Raw genomic sequence first — 25,478 nt, forward strand, 5'->3', positions numbered from 1 at the left:
GGGGTGGGCAGAAAATAGCTTTTGCTGCTGGAGGAACCCTTTAATGTGAGCAAGAATGAAGTCTGATTACCAAGACTGATTTGGTTCCTAAGGGGCAGATACCTTAGTTACCATGTCAGGAATCTGTTCCCCTTCTACTCAAGTTGGGTTTCCTAAGGTCAAATACAGTATTCCTCTGACCATCATTGGAAAATACATGGAAAAAAATCCAAACACACACAATGGCACCACAAGAGTAAAAGAATAAAGGGATTAAATGTGATGGAAGGGCATGAGAAAGAGCATGAAGTGACCGGAAGGCAGGAACAGAGCATGGGCAGGGCATTCTAAGAGATGACATAAGAGGTCTGGAGGAAAACACTGAGAAACAAAGTAAGCTTATAATTATTTGCTGTAAGAGATTGCTAATTTCTAGAAAAGGTGGACATTTCATGAAAAGGCAGACTGGTGGAACAAGCAGGTCAAATCACTTGGTTAAAATGTAACTTCCTCAATTTACCAATATAATTATTTTCAGTGTTGTGTTTTTGGTCAGCTCTCCACATGCACATAATAAAAGGCAAAGACACTGCAGAAAAGAATAGCCAATCAGCCAGCAATGACAAAAGTGAGGTGAGCAACATGAGAATTCCATGTGAAGAACAAACGGCAAACAGGAAGACTAAGACACAGCGATGTCACTACCGCTAAAATCTATGGGGCCAATGAAATTAGGAGGGGATAAGTTGAAAGGAAATGTGAGCATACACACACACACACACACACACACACGCACACACACACACACACACACACACACATTCCTTAGAGATACTTATGTGCATATGTCATTTTAATCACTCAGAAAATCTTGCTATATTTTTGTCTATATTAAACAATATTATTAGCCAAAAATATCTGTCACAATTTTGTAATTTTAAAATGGTACTATCATGAATATCTGAATCTCTTTAGATCTCACTATGAGGCTGTTTATCAGCTAGGATGGCCTGTTTAGGAAATAGATTGATTGAATCTGCCCACACTTGCTATCAATGTGGATAGTGACAAATAGGGGTGACAAATAGGGGTGCTATCAATGTGGATAGTGACAAATCTGGGCGGGAATTCCCGCCTGTTCTTGTGATTTTTTTTTTCTTTTCTTTTCATTTTTTTTTTTTTTTTTTTTTTGCTTTCCCATTCACAAAGCCCAAGAAAAGTTGGTCAGGAAATCGGGAAAATCAGCTCCTTGAACCCACGTGGTTGGTAGTATCCGGCTTCACTTTGTGGAAACGATTCATCGTGGAGAACAGAAAACAGTTTATATCTCAGGATTCGGGAATGGGAAACTAAAAAAAAATCCTGAGAAAGGGCTCCCACCCGGAAACCCTAGTGACAAACCATAAAGTTTGCATCTTAAAAAGGATGCCTGTGCAATCAAAAACAGAACACAGATCATGCTGTGACTTGATTAATTCTATCAGTCAGCTCTTGAAAAATTAAACTACAAAAAACCTAGCTGCTCCGAAAAGTGAGGCTAGAGATGTGAATTCAAGTAGAATTTTCTTTTATATCTCTGACTTTTTGGCAACTTTTCTTCCGACTTCAGCAGGCACTGCTCAGTGTCCTATCAGTTTGGGCCACTCATGCCAGGTGTGGTTCTTTGAAAATTATCTGTCCATGCTGCCTCTGCTCAAGTAGCCTGGGTACCATCTTTTATCATGATAAATGCCTAAATCAAGAGAGTACTTGAGAGCTGTCCACTTATGTGTCCTTTGACACATTTCAACAATATCAATGATATTTTACAGTGAGGCAGGTCTAATCATGATAATTGGGTGGGCATTTTCCCAACTTTTGAACAGAGCTGACAATGTGCAGCCATATAGGAGCCTGGAAGAAATAGAAAATGAGAACTTACCGTCACTACCTATAATTCTTTCTGGAAATATATTTTCAGTGCCTTGTTTTTCTCGCTCTTCATATTTGATCTATCTCTTAAAACTCAAACTCTGCTAGCATTTATGTCTGATAATAAACTACTATTTACAAAAATGAATACATATAAGATTATGTCATTGTATAGTAAGGACAAATCTAAGAATAAATGACTTAGAAAGGTACACAACTGCAAAATGTCCAATCTTATGTTCTATTTATTGCAACTTATTCTTGGTTATAAATTTTCCTTTTTTCTGATTATAAATGCGTTCATTGGCAAAAAAGAGCTTACCCATTTTTTTTCTAAACAAAGTATTGGGGACATTTTTTTACTGATGTATAGGAGTTCACTAACTATGAAATAGATTAAGACTTTGTGCACAGTATGTTTTAAATTTTTGGTATATGTAGTTTACTACTTTATTTTGTCTTGTCTTTTACTTTTTAAAAATGTATGTCATATTTAATTTACCAGTTGTTTACTTTTAAATTTCTGTCATTTTTTATGCTTAGAAAGAGGCCTTCCCTACTTGATAGCAAATTAGCCACATATATTTCTTCTTTGTAGTTTTTGCAGTTTTTCACAAATTAAATTTTCAATTCTTTCTTACCAATTAATTGGTTATATATCATAATTACCAAGCTATGTATTCTTCAATATAGTCAATCTGATAAAATGCAAAGGTTATGATTTAGAAAAATTATGGGAGATTATGGAATACAGTAACTCATGGGAACTCACTGCATTGTTGTTGTTTTTTCTAATTTTAAAGGAATATACTTTTAGATATTGTAAAATTGATATTTCCAAATACCCCCAAATTTATATAATTTTCCATTCAGGTTATGTCTTAAAAAGGGTTAATATGTTTGAATTAAATGAGTGTACTGAATAAGTTTACTAAATTACTCCTGCACGTACTGAGCATATATAAAATTATGTGACATATTGTGAAAGAAATACTCAGATAAGTAAAGCTTATCCTGGCTTTAAAGACATTCATAATCAAGTGTGTAGGCCATGTAATGGGATATGGAGCCAAGGCAACAAATATACCAATAACTCTTAAGACAAGGTAAAACACCTTGGGAATGAAGAAGTTAAATTATCACTCTTTGCAGATGACATGATGCTATATATATAAAACCTTAAAGACTCCACCAAAAAGCTATTAGAAACAATCAATGAATACAGTAATGTTGCTGGCTACAAAATCAACGTATAAAAGTCCATTGCATTCCTATGTACTAACAATGAAATCTCAGAAAAAGAAATACAAAAAACAATTCCTTTTGCAATTGCAGCAAAAAGAATAAAATACCTAGGAATAAACTTAACCAAGGATGTGAAGGATTTATATGCTGAAAACTATAAGACATTTTTGAAAGAAATTGATGAAGACACAAAGAAATGGAAAGACATTCCGTGCTCATGGATTGGAAGAATCAACATAGTTAAAATGGCCATATTACCCAAAGCCATATACAGATTTAATGCAATCCCCATCAAAATCCCAATGGCATTTTTTAAAGAAATAGAACAAAAAAATCATCAGATTTGTTTGGAACCACAAAAGACCCCAAATAGCCAAAACAATCTTAAGAAAAAAGAACAATACTGGAGGTATCACACTCGCTGACTTTAGCTTGTACTACAGGGCTACAATAATCAAAACAGCATGGTATTGGCAGAAAAACAGACACACAGACCAATGGAATAGAATTGAGAACACAGAAATAAAACCACATAAATATGGACAGATAATTTTTGACAAAGAAGCTAAAAACATACAATGGAGGAAAGACAACCTCTTCAATAAATGGTGCTGGCAGAATTGGATAGCCACGTGCAGAAGAATGAAACTGGACTGTTTTCTGTCACCATGTACCAAAATTAATTCAAAATGGATCAAAGACTTAAGCATAAGACCTGAAACAATAAAGTGCATAGAAGAAAACATAGGTACTAAACTTATGGACCTTGGGTTCAAAGAGCATTTTATGAATTTGACTCCAAAGGCAATGGAAGTAAAAGCTAAAATAAACGAATGGGACTATATGAAACTCAAAAACTTCTGCACAGCAAAATAAACCATTGACAAAATAAAGAGGCAACCAACTGAATGGGAGAAGATTTTTGCAAACAGTGCCTCCGATAAGGGGCTAATATCCAAAATATACAAGGAACTCATGAAACTCAACAACAAAAAAACCAACAACCCAATTGAAAAATGGGCAGAGGACCTGAAGAGACATTTCTCCAAAGAGGACATACAAATGGCAAACAGACATATGAAAAAATGCTCAACATCACTAATCATCAGAGAAATGCAAATAAAAACCACAATGAGATATCACCTCACCCCAGTCAGAATGGCTATCATCAACAAGACAAATAGTAACAAGTGTTGGAGAGTCTGTGGATAAAAAGGAACCCTCATACACTGTTGGTGGGAATGCAGACTGGTGCAGCTGCTATGGAAGGCAGTGTGGAGGTTCCTCAAAAAATTGCAAATAGAATTAGCATATGACCCAGCAATCCCTCTCCTGGGTATCTACCGAAAAAAATTTGAAAACATTTATACATAAAGACATGTGTGCTCCAATGTTAATTGCAGCTTTGTTTACGGTGGCCAAGACATGGAAACAACCAAAATGTCCTTCAATAGATGAATGGATAAAGAAGTTGTGGTATATATACACAATGGAATACTATTCGACGGTAAGAAAAGATGATATAGGAACGTTTGTGACATCATGGATGGATCTTGAGAGTATGATGCTAAGCGAAATAAGTCAAACAGAAAAAGCAGAGAACCCTATGATTTCACTGATATATGGTATATAAACCAAAAACAACAAGAGAACAAGACAAACAAATGAGAAACAAAAACTCATAGACACAGACAATAGTTTAGTGGTTACCAGAGGGTAAGCGGGATGGGGGGAGGAAGATGAGGGTAAGGGGGGATCAAATATATGGTGATGGAAGGAGAACTGACTCTGGGTGGTGAACAGACAATGGGATTTATAGATGATGTAATACAGAATTGTACACCTGAAATCTATGTAATTTTACTAACAATTGTCACCCCAATAAATTAAAAAAAAAAGGTATATCATCAGTGGGAAACAGAGAAAAGGATACAGAAGAGGCGAGTGAGAGGAGCTCATCTTAAGGACTCCGATTCAGGTTTATCAAAAAGGGAGTCTGCATACTATATGGACTTAAAGGGCATGTAGAATGTCTCTCAGGTAGACAGGAGAATATGAGTTCCAGGTGCCCGTGAAAGAAAAAAGGGTATGTTGGGAGAGCAATGTTTTATATTTGCCGGGGCAGAGGGTTAAAACAGAAGACCATGAGCATATCTTTTTGGAATATGAACTTGAGTGTGGAACATGGAAGCTCTGAGTGGCAGGAGAGGGCATTTAAATTTAATTTGGTAGCCACAGAAGCTCACCAAATGGTTTTCAGCAAGGAAAATTAGAACAATGAAAAACTAATCTGCTGCAGGTGTGTGGTGTGTGTCAAGATTAAGGAAGTAACATTGGGGAAATGACAGAAGAGGTGGAGAGAGAGAGGGGATGGGGATTAAATCATGTGACCAGAGGACAGTACAGAATTAAGCAGCAGCCTGGAGGCTTTTACATGGTTCAGAAACCAGCAAGAGAAAGGAGTAGAGAAAGCACATATGTCAAGAACACTCAATGATGGTGGGGGAAAAAAATCAATTACTTAACAAGAGAAATGTAGTCAGGAAATTTTAAAAGTATTGAACTACATTCAATGAATCCATCCAGAACCGTCTTTAAAATTTAACTCTTTCACAGTAGTATTAACTGTTATAAAATAATGCAATCATAATATACATTTGGGACAAAGGCTAGAAGGAAGTAAGACAAGAGAGTATTCTCTCTCACCCTCCTAAATTCACTGGGAGTAGAAAGCTCCAAAAAAGCTTATTCAATCATCTCAGGAAGTCACTCCCTTAATTTAAGCCCTAGGACAGAATAACTCCTTAGAGATATGAATCAATGTGTTTCATTTTATTTCCACAGATGAAGTAGCTTGAGAGGACTACATTTGTTGATCTATGAACCCTGCCCATTTCAAAAGAAGTGGCTCAGAAATGGTTAGTTCAGAATCTTCAAGCACATCTATGACATGGTGGTAGAATTCTTTAGATTGGAGCAGTCATTTACCAAATTCATTGTATGTGATAAATTTCAGGAAAGTCCTTTAGTTCTTTTCAAATACCATGTTTCATTTGGAGGGTTAATACTTAAAATACTAATATAAAAATATAAAAATTAAAAAAATAGTAACATGAGTTTAATGACTCAAATGTCATTTTTAGGAATCCAATATCACCCCACTGTACATACTCATGTGTCAACACTTACACACTTTGTCTGTCTTGGAACTTAGGCTAATGTTCTTGGATACCCTGTTATATATTATTGCAGGGACAAAACAGTGCAGGAAGACTACTTCCGTTACTATGGAAATTTCATTTAATTGCCTAATTAGTAGGTAGATAAATGCAAAACCATAACATTTGATTATTTCCCAAGTTTGGCAACCAAGTCTCTTGTTCACATCTGAGGACAAACTCTTCATGTTTTCAACACTTTTGTTCAGAGTAAGAATTAAGAACGTAACCTGTCTCACAATTTAATGCTTAGAAATTGATTTGTTGTACACAAGCAAAATGAAAGAATGGAACAAGGAACATATGTAAGTCACTTTTTCTTCTCCATAAGCAAGATATATGAAAATGTCTACTTACTACCAAATAAAAACAAGGCACGGCATTAACTTTACAAAAGGATTTTTTTAAATCGTAACTTCCCTAACTGTTATGATTTACAAAAGGTGGTTACAATTCCAAACCTGGATTTCCGCAACCCACTATATAAAGCAAGGCATAACTGACCTCTTTCTTTCCTCCCCTCTATCAAGTTTTGCCTCACCTGAGCTTTGCAATAAGGTAGAAAATATGCTAATGAAGTATAAAATTTTAAAAAGTGGTAAAATTCTAAAACTCTGTGCTTCCTCCCGATTTTAGGACACTGATTTGTTAATGAAACCCAGGATGTTTACCCACTCAAGTTGCTCCACATAAAACAAAGTACATTGAACAAAACCTTCCCTTTGTATGCTTTCCTCCTATGCCTTTCAGTATCCAACTCTGTCAAAATTCAGAAACCCAAAACTTCTAGTTTCTCCCTTCCTAGCCACTGCTCGATTCAATACTTTTTCAGATTTCTGAGCTGACCACTGGCCTGAAGCTACTTTGGCAAAGGAGAAATGGCACCTTCTTTGTATGTGACAAACACAGTGGCCTCTCTATAGTCTTTACCCTCCCTGATGACTGGGGACCATCCCCTCTGGAAACACAACACACGGGAAATTCTTCTCACCGTAGAAAAAGGTGAGGAAAATCAACTAATGGAACATTCACCACTACCTTCTCCAGTCCCCACAATAAAATCATGATTTATCTGCCTGTGCACAGAACAGTAATGTGAAAACTCCTTGTCAGGGGCCAGATATATTGAGATATGTTTCCTCTTTACTAAGAAACTTTGTCTACTAGTTGTATGGGCATTATTAGTAAAATAACTTTGTTTTTACTGGACATATGAGGCACCCTGTTAACTGGAGATATGGCTTTACCTTTTCCTGGAAGCGTATTCTGCCCAAACCACTAAAGTCACAAGATTTACACTTTAGCAAGCTTCATTTTTAAAATGGTACCCACGCCAATAATCAAATAGTGCAGTAAGATGAAGAATGTAGCTAGAAGGGAAATTCTGCCGTCTGAAATATCAGAAATCAGGATGAACAGACACCAACTCTAACCCCCACCACGGAGAGTCTTCTAAGCAGAACATGCATTGGTCATGCGGTCAGTTTTTGGCCACTGGTCTAGCCACCTGTCACTGTCTCTTCTCATCACCAGCTGAGCTCCAGGGGCTCCTGGGACCGCCTGTTCGATTGCTACAACACTAGAGGGATGGCCAGAGAAGCACCTCCAGGCTTCAGCCTTCATCAGCTGCTTGTGCAAGCTCTTCCTCCCACTGGCTGTCAGAACCCAGAGACCTCATGGATGGACGCAATAGACAGATGCAGGATTTGATGGTACATCTACCTGTTTTTGCCTCTTTACATTCTGGGTAAAAATCTGAACCAATGGCTTGAAGTGAGAGGTAACATTTCTCTCTCTGCCATTATTTGTTGTTGTTTTTCACATTGCTGATCTCCTTGACTTCATATGATTCCTCCCTTTCCTATCAAGTGTTTTTATCTCCTTTTGTTGTCTTTTAAGTGTTGGTATTCTGGAGGATGCAGACCCTATATTTCTTATAGTACTTTCTGTAACCTCTGGGACACTTCAGTGGTTTTAACTGTGACCTCCATCTTTGCTCCAAAATGTCTAACTTGAATGCAAACAACTCAGAACTCCAAACATATTCATAACTATCTACTGAAGACTTGCATCTGGAATTCCTTTAAGCTCTTCCAATTTAAACAAACACAGACTTATGCATAAACTATGTTTCACACCAGAAGGACAAGTGATAAAAAATAAGAGCGACCCTTGGCTTTGCCTTGGTCCTCAGCCTCTCGCATCCAGATGGTTCCTAAGCCCCCTAATTCGTATTTAATCAGTGCTGTTTTCTCCATCACTCCCGCCTCCACATGTATCATCCTTCCTCTGAGCACTCTAACTGTATTATTTGTTAGTCTCCAAATTTACAGTGACATCCTGACCTTCCTGCTTTCTTCTTAGCCTGGACTGCTGTTTCCTAATTTGTGTTTATGAGAAACTTGTACATGCTCTTCAAGCTCCCATTCAAATAAGAATCTTCTTGAACTTTTTATTTTTATTTTTTTTACCTTAAATACGCCTTCATTACTGCTATCTAGAACTCTACCTATGCCTCTACTCCCTACCATTTTAGTTATCTGTTTATGGTCTGCCTTTCCTACTATACCATTAGAGGTCCTTAGGGTAGAAACCATGCCTCACTTATCTTGGTATTCTACATAGGGTACCTGACCCAAGAAATGCAACTGAAAAAATGTCTTTTTAGCTATACTACAGCAGATGTGAGCACAATAGATTAAATACCATTTTCAAAGTCAAATATTCATTTTCATGATTACATGGACACAGTACAGTTCTACTCCACAATGTGTATTGGGTTTTAGTTCATCTCATGAAACATGTACGATTTAAAATTTTTACAAGAAGTAATTTCTACTTTCCAAGTGGAAAACTAAATAAAACTACAAATAAGTATTTGATTTGTTTCCCTTACATTTTTCTTTGACACATAATTCACATACCATAATTCACCATTTTAAAATGTAAAATTCAACGATATTTTTAGTATACACAGAACCAGTTGTGTGCAACCAACACCACTATTCAACTCCAGAATTTTCATCACCCCCCCCCAAAGAAAACTCGCACCCATTAGAATTCACTCACCACTCCTCCTGTCCCCTGAATCCTGGTAACAACTTCTCTATTTTTTTGTCTGTATAGATTTGCCTTTCTGGACATTTCACATAAACAGAATTATATAATATGTGATATGTTGTGTCTGTCTTCTTTCCTTAACATAATGTTTTCATGGCTATCCATGTTGCACAAGTATCAGTACTTATTCCTATTTATGACTGAATATTATCCCAATGTATGGATGTATCAATTCTGTTTATCCGTTTTTCAATTGATGATTCCACTATTTGGCTACAATAAATAATGAATATAAAATAGATGTTTTCAGTTCTCTTGGGATTATACCTAGGAGTGGAATTGTTGGGTTATAAGGTAACACTATATTTAACTCTTTGAGAAAGCACTAAAATGTTTTCTAAAGTGACTGCACCATTTTACAGTCCCACCAGCAATCTAATGAGGATTCCAATTTCTCCCCAGCCTGGCCAACCTTTGATAGTGTCCCCCTTTCTTTATTAAAGCCAGCCTTGTGGGTATGAACAGGTATCTCATTATGGTTTAGAACTGCATTTACCTAATGATTAATGATGCAGAACATCTTTTCATATGCTTCTTTGCTATGTGTATATATTATTAAGAGAAATACGTATTCAAGTCCTGTGCACATTTTTTATTTAAATATTTGTCTTTTTATTAAGTTATAATAGTTCTTTATATATTCTGAATACTAGAGTCTTATCAGATATATGATTGTAAATATTTTCTTCCATTCTGTGGGCTGTCTTTTCACTTTCTTGATGGTGTTCTATGATACACAAAACTTTCTCATTTCAATTTACCTTTCTTTTTTTTTCCTTTGTTGTTTTTGTTTTTGGTGTCACAACTAAGAAACCATTGGCTTGACCCAAAATCATGAGTTACACCAATTTTCCTTCTAAGGTGCTTCTAGTTAGATCTACATTTAGGTCTATAGTGCATTTTCAGTTCCTTTTTTTGTTTTTATGGGGTCGGGATAGGGAATCCAAATTCATTCTTTTGCATGTAAACATTCAGTTGTCACAGCACTATTTGTTGAAAAAACTATTTTTCCCCAGTTAAATTTTGGAATTGCCCCAATAACATTTTGGAATTTTCAGTATAAAAGTCTTCAGTATTTTTATATTAGTAAATATCTGCACTTTTGAATGAAGAACAAAAAAATAACAGTATGGGTTGTTTTACAATCATAATACGGATAGAAATAAAATCTGTTCAAAGTTAGCATTCTACCTGAGAAAAGTTTTTATAATGTCACGTATTTATAATTTTATATGAAATAATTTAAATAAATACTCAAAGAGGAATATTTATTTTTCAGACTTTAACTTGTTTTAGTTAAAAACAATTTTGCAACTGCAAGTCAAGATGAGCAACCACAAATTGTAATTCCACACTTGGATTTAAGAGGTCAGCAACTCATAACAGCGACAGCATGCAAAATTCTTCTCAAAGGCATCCATGCATCAAGAAAATTTCATCAGATAAATAGATCTATCACAAATTATTCAAGCAAGCTACAACAGAAAACAGTTATGTGCTGCTCACTGATACATTTATTTAAACTTATGATATTAGTATTATTGTAACTCATACTTATTTGTGTAATTTTTTAGGGAAAGACAGAACTAATATAAAGTTAACAATATTTTTAAAAACTACATTTAGTGATTCAGCATTAATAAAAATATTTTGCAATTCTGTGAATCATGACTTGCCATTTATTATTAATTTCACGTCCATACTCAATTAATATTCTACAGAGAAAATTCCTGTTTTCAATAGTAAATTTATATCATCTATAATATCTTATTGCAGATCACAGGATTTTGAGTTGATGGGTTCATTAATGACAGATCAATACTGATATGTATGCTTAAAGCCTAGACGAGATGAATAATTAGAGTTCAAGGCGATTTGCTTATTTTCTCAATTTGCAAAATCAGTGAAAGGTTTTCATTCAAAACACCGTTTTTCATGATAAGAGATCATGAAAATAATACCAAAGTTAATCTTTGAAAAAGCTGTAGTGCCAAAGAGTTAAACTCTGGGCAAGAACAGAATACTTCAAGTTTCGTAGTGTTGCTGTATTAGCATTTACACATTCCTAAAAAGCAACACTGGATGTAGGATGAAAATGGTATGGAGCCTAACAGCTTCAATATGAAAATGATGACAAAACACCATTTCAAGTATCAGGTAGTCAAAGTCATTTAGATAAACTTTAAACAGTTTAATATCCTGAGCATTATCATAAGCATGTTATCACCATCATCAGAACACTGTTCACTCAAGTTCAAGATCTAGAGAAAACGGGCCATGCCTTTGAAGAGTCACATACAAAAAAAAAAAAAAATCACTGTGAAATAGTCATACAGGCCTATAAAAGTACTAAATGAATTATATAAAATCCAGGTATACACTGTGATTATTCCAAAGAGAAAGGATCACAAATATACTGATATCAGTATAAATATATAATGCATTTGGATTACTAAGGAAGAGACAAATATTAAGAATAATACAGAGGGTGCCAAAAAATGTATACAAATTTTAAGAAAGGAAAATGGTATTAAAATTGTAATACTCAATATATACCAATACCAAAAGATGAATACAGGTCACATTTGACTTCTGCGATTACAACAGGTGCTTAAAGTTGTTACCATCAGCACCCAGACATTTCTGATAACAGTGAACTACTGCTTGAGCAACACTGACCAGTGTCCAGTTGTATACATTTTTTTGGCTCCCCGAAACTAAAAGAAAAATATTAGTGTTACATTTTATCATTTTCATACACACACAAGCACGCACGCAGGCACGTACGCATGCCACGTCTGACAATTAAGTTCACGAACTTGTTGCAACAATATTGCTAACCTTTTTTAATATCAGAGGGATTATTCATTATGAATTTGTACCAACTGGACAAACAGCTAACCAAATATACTATTTGGAAGTGCTGAAAAGGCTGCATGAAAAAGTTAGACGACCTGAACTTTTCACCAACAATTCATGGCTCTTGCATCACAACAATGCCCAGCTCACAGGGCACTGTCTGTGAGGGAGTTTTTATCCAGTAAACATATAACTGTATTGGAACACCCTCCCTATTCACCTGATCTGGCTTCCAATGACTTCTTTCCTTACCCAAAGATAAAGGAAATAATGAAAGGAAGACATTTTGATAACATTCAGGACACCAAGGGTAATATGATGACAGCTCTGATGGCCACTCCAGAAAGAGTTCCAAAATTGCTTTCAAGGGTGGACTAGGCGCTGGCATCAGTGCACAGCTTCCCAAGGGGAGTGCTTCGAAGGTGACCCTCATGATATTCAGCAATGAGATATATGTAGCACATTTTCTAGGGTAAATTCGTGAATTTAATTGTCCTACCTCCTATGTATGTGTTTGTGTGTTTGTGTGTGTGTGTGTGTGTGTATACACTCTCACACGTACATGTGCACCATGAACTGTCTCTTCTTAATAAATGTCTCTTCATTTATTAAGGACTTCTTTTTCATGTCCTTCAGTATCATTATTTTTTTTTCTTCATAGAAGAATCATGCTAATGGAATAACTATGAATTAGAAAGTTGTTTCTTCTCCCTCAAATTATCTTTAATTAAATATATTAGTTAAAATACCAAGGGTGTTATTTACGAAATTTGATAACATAGTTATCACATCCTTCTGAAGAAAAGGTACAAAAATAGACACGAAACTGAAAAAAGGAAAACCATCACTTACTGGATCTCACAATATACTGTAAGCTATAGTATTTATAATAGTACATCATTAGTTCAGGAACAACAACAAAAATCTTTATACCCAGAGACTTTATAAATAAGTCCTATAAATTAAGATAAATAATCTACTAGAAAAACCTAGGTAAAGATATGAACACACTCAGTACAGCAGACGCAAAACATTAGGCCACTAGGCAAAAAAAGAAAATAGATTCAACCTCTAGAAATCAGAGAATCAAATGCACATAACACAGAGATGCCATTCTTTTCTATTCATTGGTAAATTTCTCCAAGTTTAAAACTTTCATGTATTGGTAAAGGGTAGGGAAATACGTACTTTCCTATCTGCTGGTGGAATGTAAGTCAGTACTAGTTCTGAAGAGCAATTAGGCATCAACGATAAATATCTAACATGAATATACCTTAGGAATCCAAAATTACAATGATCAATATACCTTTTTAAAAAACACAGTAGACGTGTGGACAAGACATCCGTACAAAGATGTTCACCACAGCATTGCTTGAAATAGCAAAATAGCAGGAACAAACTAAATGTTTATGAAAACATAAGGATTAAAAAACTGTGGTGTGACCATACTATAAAAGAATAGGCAGCAGTTAAAAAATAATCGTATATATATTCATGTTACCAGTAAAGCTACGTGGGAAGTGAAAATGAGGTACAGAACACCATGTTACCGTTTAAGTAAATATAAAAAAACATACTTTCCTCCATAGACATTGATGACGTATGTTTTGGAGGCACTCTTCTGGGACCCCAAAGTTAATCTCCTGACCATGACACAGCCCATATTGGAAGGTATATAGCGCAAACATTTTATCTCTGTGGGTAGCCCAAAACTGGAAACTTAAAATTCCAATCAATGTAATGTTACTGAGAAATTAATATGGAGACTTTTTACTATCCTAGGAAATGCTGATACCTTTAGTTTAAAAAACTAGAACACAAAATTATATGTGTGTACGCATGCACTCACACACACACATGATCTCAGTTTTGCTTTAAAAGGATTTCTACATAATAAATTCTGATATACTTATGGGGGGAAACAAAAGAAAACTAGAAATTCACCAAACGTCACTGGAGAGTTGAACTGCAGTAATTTTTATTTTCAAGTTAATTTGTCTTGCTGCTTTTTAGATGTTCTACAAAGGGCCTGTATTGACTGGAATGTAAAGGACAAAACATGTTTATTGAAACATTGTATCTTCTGTTATTGCATTATTGAGATACCTCTATACAAATAATATCAAACTATTTCCTGAATCCCAACCTCATCCCTTGATTCCAGTCCCACTTTTCAGCTGCCAACTGAGTCCCAGCTTCAGTTCTCCTGGATATGACTTTTCCTCTCCCACAGCTGTGCTCATTAATCCCATCGTCCTGCTGGCTCTGTTCTGTCCCAGTTCCCAGACCAAGGCAAAGCTGAATTAAAAAGTACTAATGCAAGGTCATCCCTTCCTCCCTCTTTCTCCCATCCATTATTAGAGCAATGTTTCCAGTTCTGATTCCACATGGACCTTTGAGCCTTGCCACTGTGGAGTGAGTACCACTCTGCACTGTAGTCTGTCATGTTCTTTCTGGTATTTCACTGTGCAGGTACTTTTCACTCCTCCTAGATTGTCAACTCATGAGGTCAAATACTGCTTCTTACTCATAATGTAGATCTAGGATGTGTCCCCCAAAAGGATGGCTTTAATAACTTGTAAGCAAGTTTTGATTAATGACTGCTACATTTGTTTAACCAGAAATTTGTAGGATGTATTCAAAGATAGAATGAGTTCAGAGACTTAATTCAATCAGTTAGAACTTATTATGGAACTAATGTAGGTTCAAGATTACAATGGAGGAAAGTTAGAAAAAACAAAGGTATGGCTTCTATGCTGGACACAGTTAGAATCTAAAGGTGGCTGAAAACACCTTTAGAGAGAGAGAGAGAGAGACAGAGAGAGAGAGAGAGACAGAGAGAGAGAGAGAGAGACAGAGAGAGAGACAGAGAGAGAGAGAGAGAGAGAGAGAGAGAGAGAGAGAGAGAGAGAATAATTACTGTTTAAGCTTCTGCCTTAACAAGCAAAACATGAATATCTATCTTCTTGCCTGAGGTCCTGATTTCACAGATGGGGAAACTGCAATACATTCTGCCAGCTCGGACTTTTGCCTCCTGTCCCAACTCCATGGGTCCCCATGTGCCTGGCTCTGCTTGTCATGATTTGTATGCTTGCCCACTTTGAATTATTCCCTTGGATTGAGACTCCCTCCTCTTCCAGTCCATGCTTTGAGCTAGGACCTAAGTGTCTTCCTAGGGTACCCTCTGTCGCCTGTTTTATACACGTTCCCGCAAACCAGCTGTGACTACAATCCTAGCTTTCTGCTTCAACCTTCTTCCCACAAGACTGAGAACAGCATGGCAGGCCTCTAAATCAAACTGTAACAAACACTGCTGTTTGCTTGCCCAACGTTCCTTTCCCCTTTCCTTTTTCTTAACAGAAGTGCCACTCAGCTCATCCTTCCTCTTCACTTCGTCCACACAGCCATGGGCTTCAGGGAAAGCAGACCCCAGCCCCAGGGCCAGCCGCAGCTCCTGAAGGTGGATCCTGATTGGTGGAAGCCTACCTATCATGCATGGTCTTTCCTTCCTCCTGCTGTTGAGTAGATTGGGGATGTCCTTGTAAGCCTGTGCCGGCCAGTGAGATCAGGGAAGACTTCTGGCAAAAGTTTCCTCACTTTTCCGGAAGAGATACTACTGCTGCATGATGCTGTGCTTACAACTCCAGCAGCCATCACACCAGCATGCTGGTGTGATGAGGATGAGGGCTTGACAAAGAGGGGACAGAGCTGAAAGAAGGGCAGAGAGGGGAAGCCAAAGCGAGGTCTGACACCTGGAGCCACCTAGCCTCTGATTTCTAACCTTCGCCAATCTTTTTTTAATGTTTTCCCTTTCCTCTGTCTCCGGGTTACACATAGTAAATAGTACATCTCTTAAAAAACAAACAAACAAACAAACAAAAAAACATTGGCAGCTTTGGTTTCTATTTCAAAAGAATAACTTTAAAATGGGAATTTGATGGATATTTGGATTGCTTTTACTTTGAAGCTATTATGAATACAGCTGCTATTAATTTTCATGTAAAAGTACTTGTGCATATGTTTTAATTTCACCTGGGAAGTGGAATTTTGGGATTGTATGGTAAGTGTACTTTTAGCATTAAGAGAAACTGCCAAACTGTTTCCTAAAGTGTTACATTCCCATCAGCAAAGTGTGATTGCTTCACATCTGTCCAAAACTTGATATTGTAAGTCTTAACTTACCCATTCTAGTATTTGTACAGTGGTATCATACTGTGGTTTTTAAATTTCATTACTTGGGTGAATAATGGAGTTAAATGTCTCTTCATGTGCTCATTGGCCATTTGCATATCTTCTTTTGTGAAATATCTCTTCATATATTTACTTCATTTTTAGTTGGATTGTGTTCTTATTGAGATGTAAGAGTTCCATATACAATTAGAATGACTTGTCCTTTGTCAGATACATGGAGATAGAAATAGAGATATACAGATCTAGCAAATCATATGCCTTATGAGAAATTTTTTTTTCAATTTTTGATAAAGTTTAGTTTATCTTTTTTCCTTTAATTTTATGATTAGTGCTTTTGAGTCCTATCTAAGACATTTTTGCCTAATTCCAAATCACAAAGATTTTGCTCCTGTGTTTTCTTCTAAAAGTTTATATACTCAAAATCACAGACAGTTCTCAAAAACATGCTAAGTGAAAGGAGACAAAAATGAGTACATAGCCTATGATACAATCTATATGCATTTCTACAACAAAACAGTACTAGTATATAAAGACAGAAGGCAATTCAAACAAAAGAGAAGATTTTAGGGCAATGGAAATATCCCATATCTGGATTGTTGTGGTGGTTACACATGTAAATTTGTCAACACACAAACTTAAAATGGATGTACTTTCTTACATACAAAATACACCTCAACAAATTTGAGTATTTAATGGGAAATACTCAAAAAAAATTAATGGGAATTTGGAACGCAACTGGTAGCTACACAGTCCTAGGGTATAGGATTTAGGGGATAAGCAAGACTTTGCTGTGCCTCGGCAAAAACATTCACCTTAGAGTATACGTAACTTCTTAAATAAATATCATCTGATTCTAAATGCATAAATGCCACACAGTCTTTCAAAGACAGTGGTATTACTCAGGCAAGCACAGTGTACATTGGGCGAGTCTCTAAAGGAAGGTTGCAACTGACTTGTACCTCCAGTCCAGGAAGGACTCTAAAAAGGAGAGAGAGAGGGAAGGATGGGGCGATAAGAAAAAGAAATGTTCCTTGGCCCAGAGGCTCTGTGAAGCTAAATTTGCAATTTTCTTGGAAAAGGGAAATCATATGGCACTAAAGATGAAGATTTTTCTCATGTAGCAAGCAGTTTACGTTTCAAAAGAAACAACAAATAGGACACAGTGAGAAATAAATCATCATGCCTTCAAATTTGTAAGGACAATCACATATGGAATTATAGAATTTTACAGCTGGAAAACACTCTATATATCATCTAGTCCTAGTCACTTAAAATAAATATTTAATAAATAAGCTTCAGAGAGTTTGAGGCTTGTCTAGTCATTTAACTAATTAGTTCTTAAAAACCTGGAGAAAGAACCCAGGTGTCCTTATTCCTGATTCGCTGCTTTTGTAAAATTACAATCTCTAGCCCAATGCTCTACACAGAGCAGGTATTTAAAAAATACCCTTTGAATGAATTCATGCTAGGTAATGTGATTAAAAAAATACATAGAATGCATAATTGAGAAGAGGGATTTATTTAAATGCAGATATTTTTTTTTCCCCCAGTGAGTTTTGTGTATACTTCTTTATGCCATTTCTGCATATTTGGGAGGGGGAAAAAAGCAAATTTTGTTAAATAACTCTGGCAGGTATCAATGGTTGAAGAAAAAATAAAGTGGTAAACTCTCAAGAATTGTGGGATGCCCTTTCCTAGAACTAGTTGAGGAAAATTAGTTCATCATTCTGAGATAGTTAAGGGACATGTCTGCCTCTTTACTGAAACATGGAGTGATAATATTTAACAACTGCTTCAGGCCTTATGAATTTAAGATATACACGGAAGACTAGATTCTCACCAAACCCTTGTCTAATCACAATTAAAATCAGACGGGAACATCAGATCCTTAAGTCATTTATGGAATCATTGTTGCTTTTGGATAGGTTATAGGAGAATTGACACGTCTCCATCAAGTGTTCATGGCTTTAGTTATGAAACATCAAGGTGTCATAAAAAAAAAGATTTTAAATTTACTGCATATTTGCAATGAACAACATAAGCCCAATTTACACAACATGAACATATCAAAAGTGTCCTATTAATTTTCTATTATTATAATATAGCCCTTGGGATCTTAATAAATAAATTAATTAAATGATTTATTTTACTCCAACTCTGATGGCACGTCCATTCATTTAATGTAGGAAAAGTTGGAGCAAGCTAGGATATTAGCTGACTGGGAGTTCTATCCCAATCAGAGAGCTCCCACAGGTATTGTATTACTTGGCTCTTCCCAAAAAGCCAAGCAAACAAAATAGCAAGATACTGAAAAGTAGCAAGACACTGAGAAACAAACATCTGATTTTGCATGTTTTTTCATCAATGATCTAGTTTTAAAGACTGAAAAAATTTGTTACCTGCAGGTAAAACTGGACGTGTCTGGATGCTGATGGTAACCACTTTGGTAACCACTTTGAGCACCTCTTGTCATTGCCGAGGTCAAATGTGACTTGTATTCATCTTTTCTTATCGGCATATATTGAGTATTACAATTTTAATAGTTTTTTTTTCCTTTCTTTAAATGTGTATACATTTTTTTTGGCACCCTCTGAATATGTATGGATGCTTTAGAACAACTACATCATGGATTATACCAGCAAGACAGAAACAATACAGAAAACCACTAATTAAAACGGGAGTTATAAATGTTCAGCTCAATATATGTAACAAAATTAATTCATTTTATCTCCTGCTTACTCCATCTCTCTAGTCACCTCCTTAACTTGAATATCCAAGGCCTTATTTCACTCCTGTTAATGCACATTGCCTTCACATCTGAAAAATAATAATCTAAGAGTTGTACATATGGATACAGCCTCTAAACAAAATAGAATAAAAGTCCTATAAAATTAAGCTTTATGAAGTCAGACTATCACTTTGTGCTTTTCATAATGTGTTACAAGTAAGAATTTCAAAGACTTATACAATATATATTTGTGGTTGAGTTAGAAGTAAAAATTCACTTACGAGGAAAATAAAAATGTCTAAGAGTAAAGTTTGTCAAAAATCACTGGTGCTTTAATATGGAACTGACGAGAAGTAACACATTTGAAAATGTTTTATTTAGACCTGCTGAATCTTTAAAACATCAGACTATTGAGAAAAATCTCAAAGTAGAAAATAAAAATGCTACAATGTATGGTCTGTTAAACTGCTAGCTTTTGGATACATATTCATGTTATGACTATATATCTTAAGATAATATTCATGAAACCAATTTTGCATATTATTAGAATTACGAAAATCATATAAGGAAAGCACTTTACCATTTTGGAGAAAACAATGAAATTGTGCCTATTTAAAAATGGATTAAACATGAGCACTATAAACATTGACATTTGTTACCTGCAGGTAAAATATTCTGGAGATTTTTTATCAAATAACTCAATTACGTGACTTATGCTGTTGGATAAATATTTCATGGATATATACTTGAAAATAGCTAATGAACTCCAAAAATAAAGGTGTACCAACAGATGTAGCCAGTGGTCAATTGCCACCCCACACTGAGAAGATATTTAACTTGCTAACTGCACTTCCCCAGACAGATCGTCTGTCATCATCACACCTTCATCTCCCAGTAAAACACTTGAAAGAGCACAATCCATTTGTCATCATTAATAATCTTGAATGCCCCCCAAAAGGGGCCTGCCGTATTAGGAAACGTCAAGAACAAAGTAAAAATAAAGTTACTGAAAATACAAGTACCCTATCAATTACTAGCTTCGTATATGTCAAAATAAAATTATCCTGATTATTATTCTCCAAGATGCAGTCCTGAAATATGCATGGGTTAAGGCAAAATAAGAGAGAGTCATGATAACCATTTTATCATAATAGTAAATCTTTGTTGTTTGGAAAGGTAAAGTCTTCATTATGCCTTAAAGTGTAAAGGAAAGGATAAAAACAATACTGGGGTCCTCCCTGTGACACAGACCTTGAATTCTGTGTCTTGGGATGGGGCTTTTGGAAAGACAAAGAGCTAAGAGAAGCTCTCCTGGGTAGCTGAACATTTTACGATAAAATGGATCCCACACGAGTCTTATCCCAACTGGTAGTATAATCACTCTGACTGTTTATAGCTAAGACCTCTTAGTACACTCACCAGTATGCCAAATATTCCAGGAAATAGTCTTCCCAAACACATCGGGCTTCTTCCCTCTCTGCCTTTCCAGCTGTGTGTATCTAGCCTGCATGAAATCCTTCCCAGGAGTCTCTGTGCAAGGTCCAGTGCTACACCTGAGTATCATCTTTCCCAGGCTACAGAAACATCTGTCCTCTTTGCGATTCCTCTCACACTGACTTGCTCTTCATTTATTTCCTGTACATAATCATATATTGTCTTAGATTGTTTTTAAATGGTGTCTCCTAATTATAATTACACTTACTTAATACATGCTTTGTTTGTACCAAGTACTGTGCTTAACACATTTAACCCTTAAAGTAAGCCCATGAATCAGACTCTATATTAGTTTCTATTTTGTACATGAAGAAAAAGACATAGTATGCAAGGGCACAACACTCCACTCAGGTAAAACATGCACTCACATCTTAAAGCTCTCTCCAAAGATCTTGTTCTTTGCCACTGTGAAATATGACCTCATGTAAATGCCTGTTCTCCTCAGTTAGACTGTAAGCTAAGGTCAAAGAAAGTGTCTTTTACTTCTTTCCAGTACCTCATACCACTTAGCATAGGGTTAGGCAGGTTTTAAGAGCTCTCAGGGAGGGAAAGACAGAGAATGTTCCAGAATATTTCCTACAGGGTATATAAAACGTTCCGTTGGGGCTTTATTTGTACCATATATTCTTAAAGGTCCAGTCAACTAACGGCAGAAATGAAATTCTTCAGAAGTTGGTCTTTATCTGTAAACAGGATTACAGTCAAAGTGGCAGGCTTGTTTCATGAGACATTAGCTCCTCTTTTATTTCGTATTTTATTAATTTTACTCAAGTCTCTCAAAACCCTGCAGTAAACAAGTGTTATTTTATTTTCTGTTCTTTGATAACCTTGTATATTTTGTTTTCACTAAGTGGACGAATGTTTACAAAGGAAACAAGTAAAAGGTACCTCCCTTTCCCTAGTAAGAACAGTATTCAAAATCAAGGCATACACCCACATCATTCTGTGTAGCAAAACTTACACTAAAGAAAGAGCAGGGCCGAGGGGCTACCTCTCCCCCACACTCACATCTCTGAAGCACCACAAAGAGAGAGCAGTAGAGATGTTGGAAGGGAAAAGCCATCTGAAAGTAAATTACACTAGAACCAACTGATGATATTCATATATAATTACCAACAAAGTTTTTACTAGCTTTATGGCATTCCAGGTAAAGGAACACCAACAACAACACATACCCCTTTCTACACTTGTGTTCATTAGTAAGTAATGTAACCATTCAAATATGGCAATTCTGCATCAGGACGTTGGTAACACTCATAATTCAACTCAACTTCTCCCACATGGCTTAAGAGTCAGCCAACCCATTAAAGGAATTGCATTACTACCAAGGGGAGTTAGGGAAGGAGGTGGGTCAATCATTCCTAATATCACACACTTCCCAAAAACTGATTCATATGATTAACTGTATTAGCTCTTCATCTAATCAGCACTCAATCACTTTGAAAGGTAATTCTCTTCATCTCAACTCCTACTTCACATTCTCATAAAATGCAAAAGTGCATATTGCACTACTGGCATATAATAATTTAAATGAAAAGAAATCAATAATTTGCTCCAAAGCATAGTTTCTTACTGGCAGCTTCATTGATTCCACCATTAATTTCAGTCCCTCCCCCAGACACTCATTAAACATAAAACACAGCTATTATACAGATATTAAGATTTTGAGGTTGGTTTTTTTTTTGGTTTTTTTTTTGGTTTGCTTTTTGTTTTTTGCTTTTTATGTTTGTTTGTTTGTTTTTTAAAGGAAACTATACACAGGGCAAAATACAGGCTTCTAAAGACTCCATTTCAGGTTTATACTATTTGTTGGACCTTGCTAAGGCATAGCTATTCCGCCATATATAAATAAACTTTTTAGTAGCAATGCTTGCAAAAAGAAAAGCTGCCAAATTACTATTAATATAGATAACAGAAAGGGTTAGAGTGTAAACTACATAAGGCAAAGTGAAACATATCATTAGGTGAAAATCAGTGGTGCAAAAGTAACTGAAATTTTAAATTGTTAATAATGGTCCCAGAGCTAATAATTCAACTTTTCCAGTGGTGTAAACCACAAAGAGAATCACACGGTGTATTTCTCTTCAAACATCTCACAATTCCTGTAAGGCAGATGAGAGGAGGTAAGGGTATCTGCTAAAGGTTATAATGCAGCTAACGCTATTAAAATGGTATATGTATAAGCCTGTGGAGTATAACCTCATTACTCCAAAAACGGTCTCTCCATTGTCCTCCTTTAGAAGTTAAGCCATAATGAAGAAAAGTGCATCTCTTCCACACTTCTGCTCCCTATTTTCCCAAATCAATCTACTTTAGTGTTTTGTATTCTGTTGAAAACAGTCCATAAATAACACTCTGGTGCACACACATTCAAGTTTAGTGAGTTTCTGCCTTTGAAGTAGATAATGACAGAACTAAGGACACAAGGGTGCAACTCCAAGCCAAATATTAGGCGGGTGGTTTGAAACTATCAATCCGGAGAGGCCTAAGGAAAAGGACAGGAGTCCACTGCCACCACCCTTCTCCTCCCCTCCCCTCTTCCTCTCTTTCTCTCTTCTTTCCTGGTGGCTTCTCACAGAGACAATCAAAGCAAGGAAAGCTGGATTTTAAATTAGTGAGACACACACTGGGAATGTGTAATTCCAAGGAGGAAAAAAGAAACTGCTAAAAAGGGGTGTGGGGGGTTGCTGGTAATACGTCTAAGTGACAACCCTCCCCACCCCCACCCGAATACAACACAAATCCATACATTCTTCCTCGACCCTCTCCTTTCAGTTCCCAGTACTCTATCCAACTTGACCCTTAATCCAAATAATTTAAGGACCTGCAGGGTATCCGCTGAGCAAGAGTGTGTCTCTCAGTATATGTGCCCAATTTTCTTGAAGCCCCTGAATCCGGACAGTTTAGCAGGCAAGGGATCTCCCAGCGGGGAAGAGGTGAAGAAGGGGGGCAAAAAAAGAGGTGGAGAACAGAGGAAAGGGATGCAGAACTGCGCTCTTGGACGAGTGGCTGAAAGGAAGACAGGGAAGAAAGAAAGGGTGGGAAGGAAGTGGGGCTAGGAAAGAGGAAGAAAGGGATGAAAGAAAGGCTGGAAAAAAGAAAGGAGGGGAGAGGAGAGAGGGATGTTGGGAAGGATGAGGGCGGGAGGGTTGGTGAGCGGGGAGGGAGGGGAGGATGGAGAGGATGGGCGGGAGGGCGAGAGGGAGGCAGGCAGGCAAGGATGGAGGATGCTCTGCCCGGGACTCACCTCGGTGGGTCGGTGGGAGTTTCTCGCCTCCTCCTCTTCCTTGCCGGTTCCTAGCAGCTGGAGGGGTAATTGCAGAAGGGCTGGAGAGGTGGCGACGGGGACGAGGGCAGCGGCTGCTGCAGCCGCCTCTGGCCGAGGTGCGGTGCCTCCTGCTCCGCCCGCCAGCCCGGGTCTCCGCCTCACTCGGGGCTGGAAGCGAAGCCGCTCCCCGCGTCCCCCCGCCCGCTCCGCGTCCAGCCCCGGCGCGAGCGGCAGCAGCTCGGATCGCCGCTAGGGGAAGCGGGATGTGCGCAGGCGCGGCCGCTCGCTCCCTCGCGCGCCTCCGCGGCCCCCGCAGCTCCGTGGGACTGAGGGAGGCACCGGGGGGGGGGGGGAGGGCGCGGGCGCGCGCGGCCTGGGGAGCGCCGAGCGGGCGGGGCGGGGGCGGAGCTGGGCAGGCGAGGCCGGCTCCGCGCCGCAGGTGGGGGGAGGGGACCGCGGAGAAGGGGCCCCGCCGAAGGGCGCAGGTGCCGTGTCCATGACAACCGCGTGGCTCTGCGGGCAGAGATTCGGAGCTGAATCTCCCCGATCCTAGAGGACCGGGACAGAAGAGACCCGGTGCGGGAGAGGTCCTTGCGGGGAGAAAGGGACCGCGGTTGCAGAGTAGGATAAAAGGGTGAGCCGGCGAGGGCATGGACACGTGGCAGGAGGAGGGCAGGGCCCCAGGGCAGCGAAGGTAGTGACTGACTCGAGAGAGAGGTTTGTTGAAAAATCCCAAGGGGAATAGGATTGGACTTTTAAAGGACCTAGACGAGGATGGAAGTGTTCAAAGCAAACGGAGCATTTGCTCGTTTAACAAGCCTTTGTTTAAGTACTGTCTCTGTGCAAGGCATTGTGATTCACTAATTCCAAGAATATTACCGAGCCCCTAATTTGTACCAGGCACTCTACTTAGGCATTTTGAGATATCCAAAAAATGTTTAATATCCAAATGTTTAACTGTCCTCGAGGAGGTTACACTTCAGTTGGGGGAACTTATATAGAGATTGCAAAGAGTATATGCTCTGCCCACTACCATCAATTGGGGCTTGATGGGGATGCAATGTAATTGTTACGGGAGCACTAGAACAGAAGAGGTGCACAGCTCATCCAATGTGAAACATAACTTACAGGTATTTCTGTTCTGCTACAATGCCTAGTAACTTTTTTTATTTTTTTAATCAAGAGAGAAAAACACAAAGAAAACCTGTGGCAGTTCGCTTTGACACGAATTGTGTCAAAGGGATGGTGCCTAAGTGATGGTGCATTCACAATATGCTGCCTGTCTGGTCTCCTCGTCCACCAGCAGCATCAATGTGTTTTCTTATGCCGACACTTGCACGGTTCTGTATCACTTGGCGCACGCATGTTTTACACTTCTTCATTGGCTATGTCGACTATGATGTATCTCCCTCTGGTTCCCAAGCTGGAATCTGCAATTGTTCGAAAACTATGTCAAACCCAATGG

General features: G+C 37.6%; 1 protein-coding gene across 4 annotated transcripts in view; it reads right to left on the reverse strand.

Annotated features, from left to right (window-relative positions):
* CTNNA2 (catenin alpha 2) overlaps positions 1–24,256 on the reverse strand; it is a 1,066,300-nt gene extending 1,042,044 nt beyond the window's left edge. For 3 of the 4 annotated variants that reach the window (XM_081068568.1, XM_081068571.1, XM_081068569.1), the window contains exon 1: positions 23,993–24,256. The gene's annotated coding sequence lies outside the window, so the exon portion shown is untranslated. The remainder of the gene's footprint in view (positions 1–23,992) is intronic. The other variant, XM_081068570.1, reaches the window with a different exon arrangement.
* Positions 24,257–25,478: the final 1,222 nt, after the last annotated feature.

Source organism: Rhinolophus hipposideros (genome assembly GCF_964194185.1).
Source record: "Rhinolophus hipposideros genome assembly, chromosome: 12".
Taxonomy (NCBI): domain Eukaryota; kingdom Metazoa; phylum Chordata; class Mammalia; order Chiroptera; family Rhinolophidae; genus Rhinolophus; species Rhinolophus hipposideros.